This window comes from Choristoneura fumiferana, chromosome 16 (genome assembly GCF_025370935.1).
Source record: "Choristoneura fumiferana chromosome 16, NRCan_CFum_1, whole genome shotgun sequence".
NCBI lineage: Eukaryota > Metazoa > Arthropoda > Insecta > Lepidoptera > Tortricidae > Choristoneura > Choristoneura fumiferana.
Window position 1 is genome coordinate 15,892,644 of NC_133487.1, and position 13,746 is coordinate 15,906,389.

A 13,746-nucleotide genomic window follows, 5' to 3' on the forward strand; every position below is an offset into this window, starting at 1 on the left:
TGTGTTACGAAAGTTAGTCATACAAACTATATTTTCTGGGTAACTCATAACACAAAGGAATAAATTAAATTTTCTTAAGTAAAGCCCTTAACTATGTACCAATTTTTTGCAATTCACCCATATCATTCAAAGAACACGGACTGGAAAACGCAGTGTTAGCAGATGGCGTTCTTTGTTCAATAGTGTATGCCTTCCGGCTGATGATGCTAATATTACGGCGGAAGATATCCTGCGAAACAATCTCCAGTCACAAGTGCTACATGGCCAGCACAGTACCAACCGGTGCCAGTAACCTTGGTACAAAATCGACACCAATGTTTACAGTTATTATGTTATGACATTACAATATTCTGGCACGAAAATAACTTGTACATTCCAGCTGCTTTAATGTGTGTTAGGCCCTGTTTACATTATTCTAGCAAAATTATTTCCGTAGTAAAATAATAATAATGTTTATTATACTCAAAACAAGCTTTATAAGTTCAAATTTGTCCGACATTGGTGCTGGTGACCGTACAAACAAATCTAAAGCCGAATTTAGATTTGCAAGAAAAAACGTGCAAGTTGTATTACGAGTACATTGCGAGGCCGTACAGCCAACGAGTTTGTAGTGGTCAATCGAGTAACGCAATGTAATGCAACTTGCACGATTTTTCTTGCAAGTTTAAACTCGGTTTAAATAAGTGATCAAGTTTTTGACAAGCTTTGAACGCTCCGAAGCCCATTTAGGGTTAGTGATTAAGCCGATTTTATGAAAGAATATACATATTATAATTATGTTTCACATCTCACTTATCTCTTACTCCATGTACCTATGTACGATATCAGAATAGTTTTAATGCAAAATAATTTATTAGTACAGATTTACGATTCTAGTCGTTATTTGGGTCACGTACGTCCTTAAACACAGAATGCTACGACTTAGCAAGGCAAATGAATTTTGCATGTGGCAGTTTATGAGTTACCGTAAACATATATAATATAATTAAATTTTATACTCTGCCTGATGAAATTAATTAAGTTAAGTACGTTCGGGGCATTGTAATTTGTAGTGTATTTATTTTAGTCATAAAAGCTTTCATATTATACATAAATAATTTTAACAATGTTTAATGCGCGATACAACAGTGTTGTAAATAAAGCATAAACTCATTCAGGACCAACAACGCATATTTGCGTTTTCATATTGCGTTTGGCCCAGCGCTGCTGTTATAATTTTGACGCATTACATGCGTTTGTGGTACCTAAAGAAGTTTTGAGTTTGACAGCAAGCAGCAAATACTTTAACAAAAATGTTTTGGTATGCAATTTTTGTTATGGAACCCTACAAATACCGTGAGTGAAATGAGTCAATGAGAGTTTCTTGACACGCAAAATACCGCTAGATGGCGTTAGTATCAATGGTCCGTTTGACGTTACACACTTGCTGCGATTGGCTTATTTAGTTATTTAACCAGTGACAAACGCAAACGTAACGCAAATGAGAAAGTTATCAAACAGACCACACGACACTAGCGCCATCTAGACTGTCACAAAACCCCAATGATCCAAAATGTGATGCCTTACCACCCTGATCAATGAGGGGTATCGTTTTTTTGTCTTTCTAGATGGCGCCACTGTTACGTGAGGTTTTAAGTGTGGCTTTCAAAGTCTGTTATAATGGTAGTGAAAACAAAATTTAGGATAAAATCATATTTAATACACCTTAAAACCGTACCATAAAAATATCGAGCAACCACAGTGTTGCGTTGTCCCGTTTTGTTCGGAAAAAAGGGAGGACAAAAGTTTCCGAAAGACAAAACTGTATCAAAACACAGAAATTCATTGCCCCGTAATGCATAATTGCCATAATTAATTTCAGGTAATGTATAATATTCACAAAAATATTCTAATTATAATTTAACCCGCGTAGCTCACAAAAAACTATGAGATTTGACATTTCGGAGACCTCACGCTACACTAGCGCCTCTAGCGGCGAATTTATACGCGATAGCTCTCATTGATGCACGATTTGCCCCCTGTGTAGTCTTAAGCTCTCGTGTAACCTTCATTTATTTCCAAAACAAAACAAACGCGACAAAATCTCGTGTCATTTTCCGCGCTCAAAATCTATTAATCTACAGAGCGTTCGATAAATTTATCTCGAGCTACGAACGTCTGTTGTCGCCGAACGATGACCCATTTTGCGTCTATTCTGAGCGGTATCGACCGAAAGATCGCTCTGAGCGTCTTAGGTGCAAAACGAAAAATTTAACGCAATTTGTGTAAGGTATTTCGGTAGCAAACCTTTTAATAATATGATAAGTTTGCGGCATTTTTTGAGTACATATGTTATCTAAATATTTTCTACCTCATGTCAGCGTTAGTTTTACGAGAAATCATTTATAGTTTCGCCATATCCATCTATCCGCAGCTTAACTCAGAGATTGTTAGGGCTGCAATTTTCTAATGTGCAAAAAGTAGTGAAATTGCTAGCTATCTATGCCAAATTTCATTCTAATGTACTAAACTGTACTAAACTAAACTGTACTAATGTACTAAACCGTGAAGGAGTAACTAATTTACAAATAGTGTTATAAGAATGCTCAAATGGTTTGGAGAATGTATCTAAATAACTACGATATTGTGTGTTCGTTTACAACTATCCGTTTGAACGTACCTATTTAAAAAAAAGTTAAAACGCGCGGTGAAAAGAAGAGAATAATATGTGTAATGGTGAACTGATATACAGATTCAAGCTTCACATTTGATTATAAAAATGTTTTGAATGTGAATTACGAAAAAAATCGCACCGGCTTCAAATAAAAGTACTACATTCAAGACTCAATGAGGCATATTACGGACAAAGTTCCTAACTTTGGCTGTGAGCATCAAGCACTCATGAAGAGAGCTGCCTTTTGTTTTAATTTGTTTATTTTTTTTGACACACTTATTAAAAAAATAAGAAAAAAATTTGATTGATTGAGAAAACTTTTTTTATTAAAGTAAATAAATTATCACTTACTGGCAGATTTTAACTAAAATAGAGAAAATTTGCTAGTGTCTGGCAAACATGTGACAAAACGAACGCTAGACCAACAAAAACAACAAAAGTTTATAAATGATTAGGTTAGAAAGTAAGCAATGGGCAGTTTTCGTGAGGGGTTACGGCACGCGTCGAAATTTATGTCAAAAGATACGTTCCTACAAACTTCAAACATAACATCACCCAAATGCGAAACACAGACGCAAACTAAACTGTGTGCCACAGTCAATTTGGTGATGCTCATTTTTTTCTAATTTAATTCATAGCAAACCATAACCACTTTCTTGGAAAAAAAGTGTGGTGATTTTCTACGAAAACAGTGAGTTTTACACCAAATTACTTAACAATAGCAGTCAAACTAGCCGTCAAATCTCAAGCTAAGCAAATTTTAGCCGGAATGTTAAGTGGATGGATAAAAAACTGGCGTCCGGTCACCTCCTGTTGTAAGTGCTTCGTGATTATGAGAGCAAACTTAAGCACTAAAGAGACTTCACAGACGCATTTGTTTCAAGTAAAAACTAAAGTAGTTAGGTACTCAATGTTTTTGAGTGGAAATTAGATTTGCATCGTGTTTAAATTCAAAGTTTCGTTTAATTCTGAGTAATTAATAATGAATTTTAATCTGAGGCCGCGTAATTTAGTCTGTATGATGCGTTATTTTTGAAATTTAAATAATTATAATAAGTTGTAGGTGGATTTCAAAGAAAATAGGCTTTGAGGTACAAAATAAAATAACGCTTTTAAGTTTTTAAAAGCTTTAGATGTCAGTGACTATGCTAGCTTATATGAGTATATGTTTTTGTAATTAATTGATAGTAAGTAGGTACTCTATAAATTTTTCTATCAGGTGCTTAAAAAAAACTAAGTATTCGAAATATTCTGGTCGACTTATTTAAAACAAAAACCGGCCAAGAGCGTGTCGGACACGCCCAAAATAGGGTTCCGTAGCCATTACGAAAAAAATAAGTAATATTTTTCTTATACGGAATCTTCCAAGTTTAGGTATATGTTATACCTTAGGCTGCTATTTACTCTTAAACTACTAATAATTCTCAGGCAAACTTAGCCGTTATAGTTTTCCTTGAAAGTTTGATAAACTTACTACCATTCCGAATTTTTTCAAAATTTTCCAACCACCGGTTTAGATTTTAGAGGGGGGGGAAGCTCGATTTTAGTGAAAAATTGCACTTTAAAGTTAAATATCTTGCAAACAGATCACTGAACCGAAAAATAGGAACCCCCTAATGATTTTGAAAGAGCTATCCAACGATACCCAACACTACAATTTTGGATGAGAAAAAAAAAAACACCCCCACTTTACGTCTATGAGACGTAAGTATACTAAAAAAAATATTTTTGAAATCTTTATTGTACTAATTTGTCGGCATAGTTTACGTACATATTCCTGCAAAATTACAGCTTTCTAGCATTGATAGTCCCTGAGCAAAGCCGCGGACGGACGGACAGACAGACAGACAACCAGACAGACATGGCGAAACAATAAGGGTTCCGTTTTTGCCATTTTGGCTCCGGAACCCTAAAAACCGGTCAAGTGTACGCAGGACTAGCGCACCGAGTTTTTAAAGCAGCGGTGTGGCTGCTCCTTTATTTAGTAATTTTAACATACAACAGTTGTTCCAGTGAGTTTTGAGTGAGTTGAATCGAGCTTGCTTTTGAGAATGCTTGGTTCCACCGCGTTGCTTGTGGCGCGCTAGAATGATTTATGCAGTGTTAGGATTTTGTGCTGCTTTTAAGCGGTGCGGAGTTCTTTTAAGGAAAGATGCTAGCTTAATAATTCAAGTGAATTATTAAAAGAGTAAATAATAAATATCACGTGAAAGTAAAGTATAAAAACAAGACTCTTCAAAATATAACGATATAGAAAAAAGCAAAACATTACTGAAGATGTGAAAATTAATATATAATATTTTAGATGTTTAAAAAAGTTTTAAATTACTTAACTATTTCTATTAGTAATACTATATTGGTGTCTTTTAATGGTAAAATTTATATTACTTACTTTTCGGTGGAACTTGATATTCGGAATAAATGTTCAAATTTTAAATTCAATAACAATTTCTTAACAAAGTGTGAAGAAAAGAGGTGCATAATGTGAGCGGTGCTATTGCCCGTTTGTTGTATTTTTACCCTAAAAATCTATTTGTATGACAGAAAATTGAACCATCCATTTCATAAACACATTTCAGTAAAATGCAGACCCGTAAATAACGTAGAAACTGTTTCTCAGGTATGAGTAAACACGGGCGAGTAAACAACGTTTTAGAAGTATGAAAGGCCTTTATAGTGTCAAAAGCGAGCCACGAATAAATCTCCGCAGATAGTGCTCGGCGTGGGACAAGGAACAAGCGAACAGCTTTTAATACTATTTTAACTTTTGGTGGCAAACAGTGCCGAAACTGACTGATTGACTTACAGTCAACGCATAGTCTTAAATGAAGCTAGAGATTAGAGGTTTCTTAACTGGCGAAACATCGGTATCGAGAGGTCCGTTTGACGTTCCGGTCTTGCTTGCGTTTGACGTTCCGGTCTTGCTTGTGATTGGCTCTTTTAGTTGTCAGGTCCTTACGATAGGTACTAGCGCTAACTAGCATCTCAGAAACTCTAATTTGGCAAATATTTTTATCAACGTAGGTATGTTGTAATTAACAAGGGCACACAATGCGTAATACGCGGCCCGAATGACAGCTGAACTCGTTATTTAACTTGTACAGCCATCATCATCTCAGCCTATATACGATTTCACTGCTGAGCACAGGCATCCTCTCAGAATGTAAAAGCTTGGACCCGACCGTTACCCACGCGAGCGTATTGCAGATTATCAATTTCACGCACTCTATTGAATTGCTCCGCATGTTTCTACAGGGTTTCCCACTATGTTTTCCTTCACCAAGCTCGTGGTCAACTTCAAATGTAATTTTGAACAACTATTTACTAGTTGATTTATACATGATCCCTCCCGCGACTCTTCCACCTCTTGCGTCGCTCTGGTCCGCACTCGGCTCGCCTTTAGCAAAGAATTCTCACCTTCCGGAATAATGCTTTCACGACGCCACTCCACACGAAGCCTTCCTGGACTCGAGTTTCTAAACGATGTTTATTAAAAGCTTTGTCGAAAAATTACTGCTTTAAGCTACGTAAGAAATACGTCACGTTATAAAATATTAAAATAAAAAGGATCACGCTTTTTGCATGTTTTTTCGACAATAATTCTGTTATATTTAGTGCTAATTTGTTACCTTTTTACCATGGAAAGGATCAAAATGGACTATACTCCACATGAGTAGGTATTTATATTTTTTATATCGTAAAGTTAAAAAAACTTATTTTCAACCGACTTCAAAAAAAGGAGGACGTTCTCAATTCGACTATTTGTTTTTTTTGTGTGTTTGTTATGCGAAAATTACACCAATTGTGGACCGATTTTTGTTGCATTTGTTTTGGTTTAGGAATCAAGACTGCTAACATTTTGATGCTCCAAAAAGCACAAATACACGTCATCACCATCATATCACCAAAAAGACGATCACTATCATCATCATCTCTGCCGTAGGACGTCCACTGTTGGACACAGGCCTCCCCCATAGACCTCCAGTCACTTCGGTTGGCAGCGGCCTGCATCCACCGTGAACTCGCGGCTTTAACCAGATCATCCGTTCATCTCGTTAGTGGACGTCCACCGCTGCACTTGCCGATCCAAGGTCTTCATTCAAAAACGTTTCTGCCCCAGCGGCCATCTGTTCTCCGTGCTATATGGCCTGCCTATAGCCACTTTTTTTCTCATATGTATTACAAACATTTCTCTCTTTCTTCTTCTTCAGCCCATAGCCACCCAATGCTGAGTGTAGGCATCTTGCATTGCTCGCCACTCAACTCGGTCCAGTGCTCTCCTCATCCAGCACCTTCCCGCCACTTTGACCAGGTCGTCGGTCCACCTCATCTCCTGTCTACCAACGTTTCTCCGCCCGGAACACAAACATTTGCTTATGTCTAAATCCACTCGCCAAACTGGTATGACAGTTTGTTGGCGAGAACGCGCTCATTGCGATCTACTTTGCTTGGCTATGTCAGTGACCCTGATTCTTCCACGTAGGTATCTCCATATTTCTAACCTAAGTCTAGTTCGGGTGCCACGTTTTAAATTTTGCTCTGCGGATCCCTGCATTCGCGATTTAACGGAAAAACGTAAAGCAGCGTGATCGCACGCCTGTGTAAGAAGATAAACCCCAAAAACGTGTCTCAAATTGATATTTCGTCAAGCGCTTCAAGCTATTTGCTGAGGTACGTTTTACAGCCGAAGTCACTTTCAATTTCCAGCGAACAGCGCTTTATGTTACGTCGAGTCGTGACTGGCATAACGCTAGTAAAGGGATCGGAAGCTCACTTTGAAATACGCTGAATATGCTTATATGATCTACAAGTTTGAGAGTTTTTGGTATTGTAATACTTTTATGTTATTGTAGGAAATTTGGGAGTTAGCTTTATTTTCACTAATATTAACCTGCGGCTTCCCCCGCGTTAGAAACACGTACAGTAAAAGAAACTGGATCGCGTACCTACCAGGATGGAACCTTTGTGCTACAGATGTCATACTTACATTCCATACATTTGGCAAAGATATCATAGCGAAATTGAGTATGAAAAGGTCACCCTGGTATGCGATTTAGTTTCCTCGACATACCTACAATCTCAGAGCTTGGCCTGAATAAAGGTTACAGTATCAATTTCAAAGCACAACGCCACACGGACAATGCCATTTATGGTAAGGTAAACGTCCAACTGCCAGACATGCGAAACGATAATTGCCAATAGATGACACCCCGCTGTCTTAACTTTAATATACTTATTTCTTATTATTTAAAGTTAAAATGTTATCCCGTAAGAACGCACTACGTACTAATTATGTACGCCAAGTTTCTTTTAATTACGTTTAACCATTACTGCGTGCTAACTTGCTATTTTTTTCTATAATGCACGTAGAAAACCATATTTAATCCTACCAGGATTCATTTGTTACAATTTCGTTCAATTAGTACTAAATTTAAAAACACGACTTTCAAGCTTTCGATACTTCCATCGCTTCTGGAACTTTAACGTTTCAAGTAGAAATTAATTGATTCTTCAAATATCGGATTTCAATTGAACTTAACTGCGGCCATGGAAATGTTTGCGTTTAACGGAATAATTGCTACGTTCACTAATTGGTTTTGGTCAGTTGGTTATTTAATACCACATTCATTGATGGTCCTGTTTTTTTTTGTTATATATATTGTTTACCTTCCCTACAATTTCAACGTCTTTGAATCAAATCACTAACCACGTATTTCTCATAGCTTTTATGGAAAATACTTTTTGGCATTGACTTTCGAATGAGCTGTTTAGTAGCTTGTTATTTTCATTGAGCGCGAAGCCGCGGTATAAAGCTTATACACGAAGATTATCATAACACACATATGTACTAAGGGCCTCGTCATTTTATCGCTATGTCTGTGTATCTGTTGATCCATCCGCGGATGCCTAGAAACTTAAATTCTAAATTTCACAAATGCAAAATAACTATGTCTCGAAAAATCAGACACCTTCTAGGCAAACGTGTACCATCTTAGGCCTCATCTTCGCCTTCCATCAAGCGAGATTGTGGCCAAACGTAAGCCTATTTTTTATATATAAAAAAAACATTAACGATTTAGTTTTTTTTTACGAAATATGGGCCAAACTTCTCCAGTATCTCACTCACGAGTGTAATATTATAACCACGCGACTCTGCAGTTACAAATATCTGTCTCAATGTTATTCATCAGAGCGATCCATCGACTTTATTCCTCACACCTGCTCTGCTCACAAATTCAAAACCGTTTTCCCCTTTGAAGGTGTTACTCGGAGCCTTTCAGATTTTTCTCTACATTTGTACATAATATAGATGTATATAAACTGCTTGGAAGGTTTCCTCGAAAAAGTTAGCATTAAAATAATATATTCCTACAATCTACTTTGGGACCCTTGTTCGGATTAGACGTTTTTAATTACGAACGGAACAAATTAGAGCGAAAACAGTATTATACATAATAATAGTTTTTGTAAATTGCATTTTGTCATCATAATCATCATATCAGCCGTAGGACGTCCACTGTTGGACATAGTTTTTCCTCACAGACCTTCAGGTTCGGTTTAAGTAATAACTTCAACAAACAGAACATTAAATTGTTTCAAATTGAAAAGAATCATTATAAAAACAATTTTGGAGACTGGCAAAGTTACCCTCCAGGGCAAATGTAGCCCGACTTTATGCGAATTAATCAAAATAAAGAATTTAACTCTCGTAAACTAGTTACACAAATGTGTCATGTTCAGAGCAGTCGTAGTAAATTATGCCGGCGTAGCTAGTGTCAGCTCGCTGGAAAAATCCATGTCAGAGTAAAATCATGGTACAATTGCCCTAATGTCAGCTTAGATAACCTCCTTAGGACTAATTTTTACATAAGACTGCCTACCTTATTATTAGGTTTGTTCTCATTGCAGACTATTTTGTGATCTTAATTATAATTACAGTCACCAGCATTAACAATCTGCTACAGCGGAGCGTGCAAAAATATCTGACACGTCCTTCCGGCCCTAGAAATAGCGTCGTATCAGATATTTATGCACGCTTGTTGTGTCAGATATTGGTGCTGGTGACTGTACCTACCTACTTATAATAAGTAATTTTGAGTTAAAATACTTTCTTTTTTTTCATGGGCAAAGTTTTTTTTATAAGGCGTGGTAGCCTAGTGGTTTGATTTATGATCTCTCATTCAGAATATTGTATGTACGAATTCCAGGCTCACGCTTCTAAGTTTTTCAGAAGGAATTCATGTGCGGAATTATAGAAATCAACAACACCGTGAGAAAACATACACACACCTGTGCAGCAATTCAATGCTGCGTGTGAAGATTTTGCGGGCAAAATAAAAGTATTTTTTATAAACAATTTCACAAAGTTCAACATTAGTATGCGTAATTATGTAGACGTATGCTGTACATTATAGTTGAAGAATCTGAATCCAATACCAGGGTGGAATCTTCGTGCTACTAATGTTATGTTGACATACCTTACATATCAAAGGAAAACATAGCGAAATTGATTATGAGAAGGTTCTCGTCTGTTACGCACATCACTCCCCTCTATATTTAACAAAAAAAAAATTGAATAAAAAGATATCTTAAAAGCAACTCTCGTTATAAGAGCTTTATTGCCCTTGATAGTAAACTTTATGCAAATTGCATTCACTAGAACTGATAATACGCGATACGCCAAGTCAATGACATTGGCTCGCTTCCAGGGCTACGTACAAATAATCGTGTCATAATATAATGATTTATTGATAACTAGACATGTTTAGCAAATTGTACGGGAGTATTTACACTTGTGTTAAGTAATGAGAACATCAAGTCCTAGAGCGGAGCGGCGACTACGAACCGTAAGCCTAAGTGAACTAAAAGAATTTCTTTGCTCACCCGCGACCTTGTGATAGTTATGTTTATGCAAAATATGCGTGTTCATGCAGTGGCTCCACTTCCACACTGTAAGAGCACACACAAACCACACAAACCCATCTATCACCACCACCACACTACACGGACTTGTTTCGAACTCAACCAGAGCTCATCTTCAGAGCAACAGAACCGTACATCATGCTACCAGACGTTAGACTAAGACTAAGTGTTGACAGGCCTCCCACTAGGTGGACAGACGACATCGCGAGAGTTGCGGGCAACTGGTGGATGCATGTGGCGAGTTGTCGTTCATGTGGCGTTCTAAGAGGGAGGCAAAGGCAAACAGTGGATGTCTTCCGGCTGATGATGATGATGATGATGATGATGACCCGTGTTACTTATCCCACTTATATTAAAAGTTCAATTATCTGAAATATTTCATCAGAGATTTTAGCATTTCAAGAATTTTCTGAAATATTTCATCGCAGTCTTCAATGACGTTGCATTATAAAAACAACTTTGCCAAATCCACTGGTTGAGATTTTGAGGTTTTATCCCGATATTATTAGGTATAATCATCATCATCATCATATCAGCCATAGGGCGTCCACTGTTGGACATAGGCCTCCCTTATAGACCTCCAGTTGCCTCGGTTGGAAGCGGCTTGCATCCACCGTGAACCCGTGACTTTAATCATTCATCATCATCATCCCAGCCTATATACGTCCCACTGCTGGGCACAGGCCTCCTCTCAGAACAAAGGCTTGGGCCATAGTTCCCACGCGGGCCCAGTGCGGATTGGGAACTTCACACGCACCATTGAATTGCTTCGCAGGTTTGTGCAGGTTTTCCTCACGATGTTTTTTCACCGCAAAGCTTTGGTAAATTTCAAATGTAATTCCGCACATGAATTTGGAAAAACGAGGTGCGATAGGTTTGAACCCACGACCCTCTGTTTGAGAGGCGATAGGTCAAACCACTAGGCCACCACGGCTTTAATCATTAGGTACTCGTATATATAGACGTACTAAATTTCATCCAAATTCGTGATAAGCGTTAAGGTAAAACAAACATATCTAGACACACGCAAATACTCACAAATTTTCACGTTTATAATATTGTTATAGGATTTCCAATACTAATAACGGGATAGTTAGAAAGCCAAATTTCTATTGCACTTATTCGAACAGGAATTTTCATATATCTTTATCTTAACCTTTTTTCACAATTTCTAACATATAACATCAACTAAATTCCGTCTAAAATATTGAAATATTCATTTAATAAAGCTTTAACTAACCTAAAAATAAACCTAATTAACTTAGAAGGGTTAAATTCAAATTCAAAATATTTAATTCGGACTATTTACATTTGGCACACATCATCCATTCAACATTTGTCAATTCAAAATTCAATATCTCAAAAACGTCCAAACCGATTTTAGCTAATAACTACCGCAAAGAAATACATTTTCACGTAAAAAACACCGTATTGAAATCGGTATTTCCGTTTGAGAGTTACGATGCTACAGACAGACATTGAAATCAAACTTATCACTTTTTGCTTCAGAGATTAAAAATAGAATTCAAACCAAATACAATCAAGTTAAATTATACGCCGCAAAGGCGGCAACTGGGAACCCATAACCCATTTTATATCCATCATAAAAGCGTAGTAAAGAATCGACGATGAAAGAATAATGAAAATAACACAATATGAAAAGAAGGCATAATAATAAAATAAAAGTCCTCGGAGCTACGAGCTGCGTAGCGACGTAATAAACAGTGCTACGGTGCGGTGCTACGAGAATTGTAACTACGATATTCTTTGAAGAATAAAAAGAATACCTCCGAACAGTACTCGTGGCCGAGACTGTAGAATTAAAAAGTTAATCTTTTTTTGTTTCTTTCTACGTTTTTTTATTTATTTATTATTTGACTGGATGGAAAACGAGCAAGTGGGTCTCCTGATGGTAAGAGATCACCACCGCCCATAAAAATCTGCAACACCAGGAGTATTGCAGATGCGTTGCCAACCTAGAGGCCTAAGATGGGATACCTCAAGTGCCAGTTATTTCACCGGCTGTCTTACTCTCCACGCCGAAACACAACAGTGCAAGCACTGCTGCTTCACGGCAGGATTAGCGAGCAAGATGGTGGTAGCAATCCGGGCGGACCTTGCACAAGGTCCTACCACCTGCAAAAACGTACTCGTAATTAAGGCAATTTACCAATTTAAAACAGTTTTTTTCAAATTTGTAAACATACTGCCTCGCCCTTCAGTTTTCAAAAACGTAACTCATATTTATCAGATTTTTTTAATGTGTACCTACATCAAAATATTTCTACTACATTACATTACGTCATTCCCTCACTAACATTTTTTGTTACAAATTCAAATACTGTTGTCAATTCGAACTCTCCATTAATATGGGAAAGGCGTTGGTTTCACTACTGTTGTACCTAATAGTAAATAACTCCGTTAAGATAACCATCAATCAGCACAGGTGCATGCTAAAAATATCAACGCGAACCGAACACAATTAGCAAGATTAAATAACCAAAGAGCAAATTAAATTACCATAACAGCAAATGTAGCGGACGAAATTGCATGCCTTATCTACCTGAAATCGGCACTGAAAATACACTTACCGTGCTCGCTACATCGTCTATGTAATCCTAGTAGCACAAAGTTTAATTAGAACCACAGTCTTAACACAGGAGAGCTCGTTAAGCGCGTTTTCATCAATTTTTCATTGAGGTCCGTAAAAAACACGCCTGTAACGTGTTGATATAGAACAGTTAGACACACACGTGCGCCGAGTGTGAGCCGCCGGCCGAAACTGGGCTCACTCCCTCCGTGTTCTATATCCCGAGTGGGCGAGAGCGGGACGAAGTGTGCGAGTGGGATGGCACAGGTGCGCAGGGAAGAATTAGATGTTTATGTGGCTACGTGTCATGGGATAACAGGAGTGTGAGCTGGCTTTTTTGGAGTATCTTTGGTGTTTAGTTATGAGGACCTGGTACGTGGAGTGAGTGAAGGTTCTTGAGAGGGTTTGCCACTTTTCTTTAAAAATAACTTGATATATAGTGCTTTTCAGAAATTTGATTTGTATTTGTCTTAAGCAGTTTGTTCATGTTTTTTGGTACTACCAAATTTGCTAATACCAATCCAATTTTGACGAGGTGTCATTTATCGTATACCTTTACTTGCCCGAATTTCACTTACCG

At 37.4% G+C, this 13,746-nt stretch overlaps 1 protein-coding gene across 1 annotated transcript in view; it reads right to left on the reverse strand.

The window, feature by feature from the left end:
- The window catches only part of mspo (M-spondin), a 52,760-nt gene extending 39,404 nt beyond the window's left edge, over positions 1-13,356 (reverse strand). Inside the window, exon 1 of the mRNA XM_074098791.1 lies at positions 13,168-13,356. The gene's annotated coding sequence lies outside the window, so the exon portion shown is untranslated. The remainder of the gene's footprint in view (positions 1-13,167) is intronic.
- Positions 13,357-13,746: the final 390 nt, after the last annotated feature.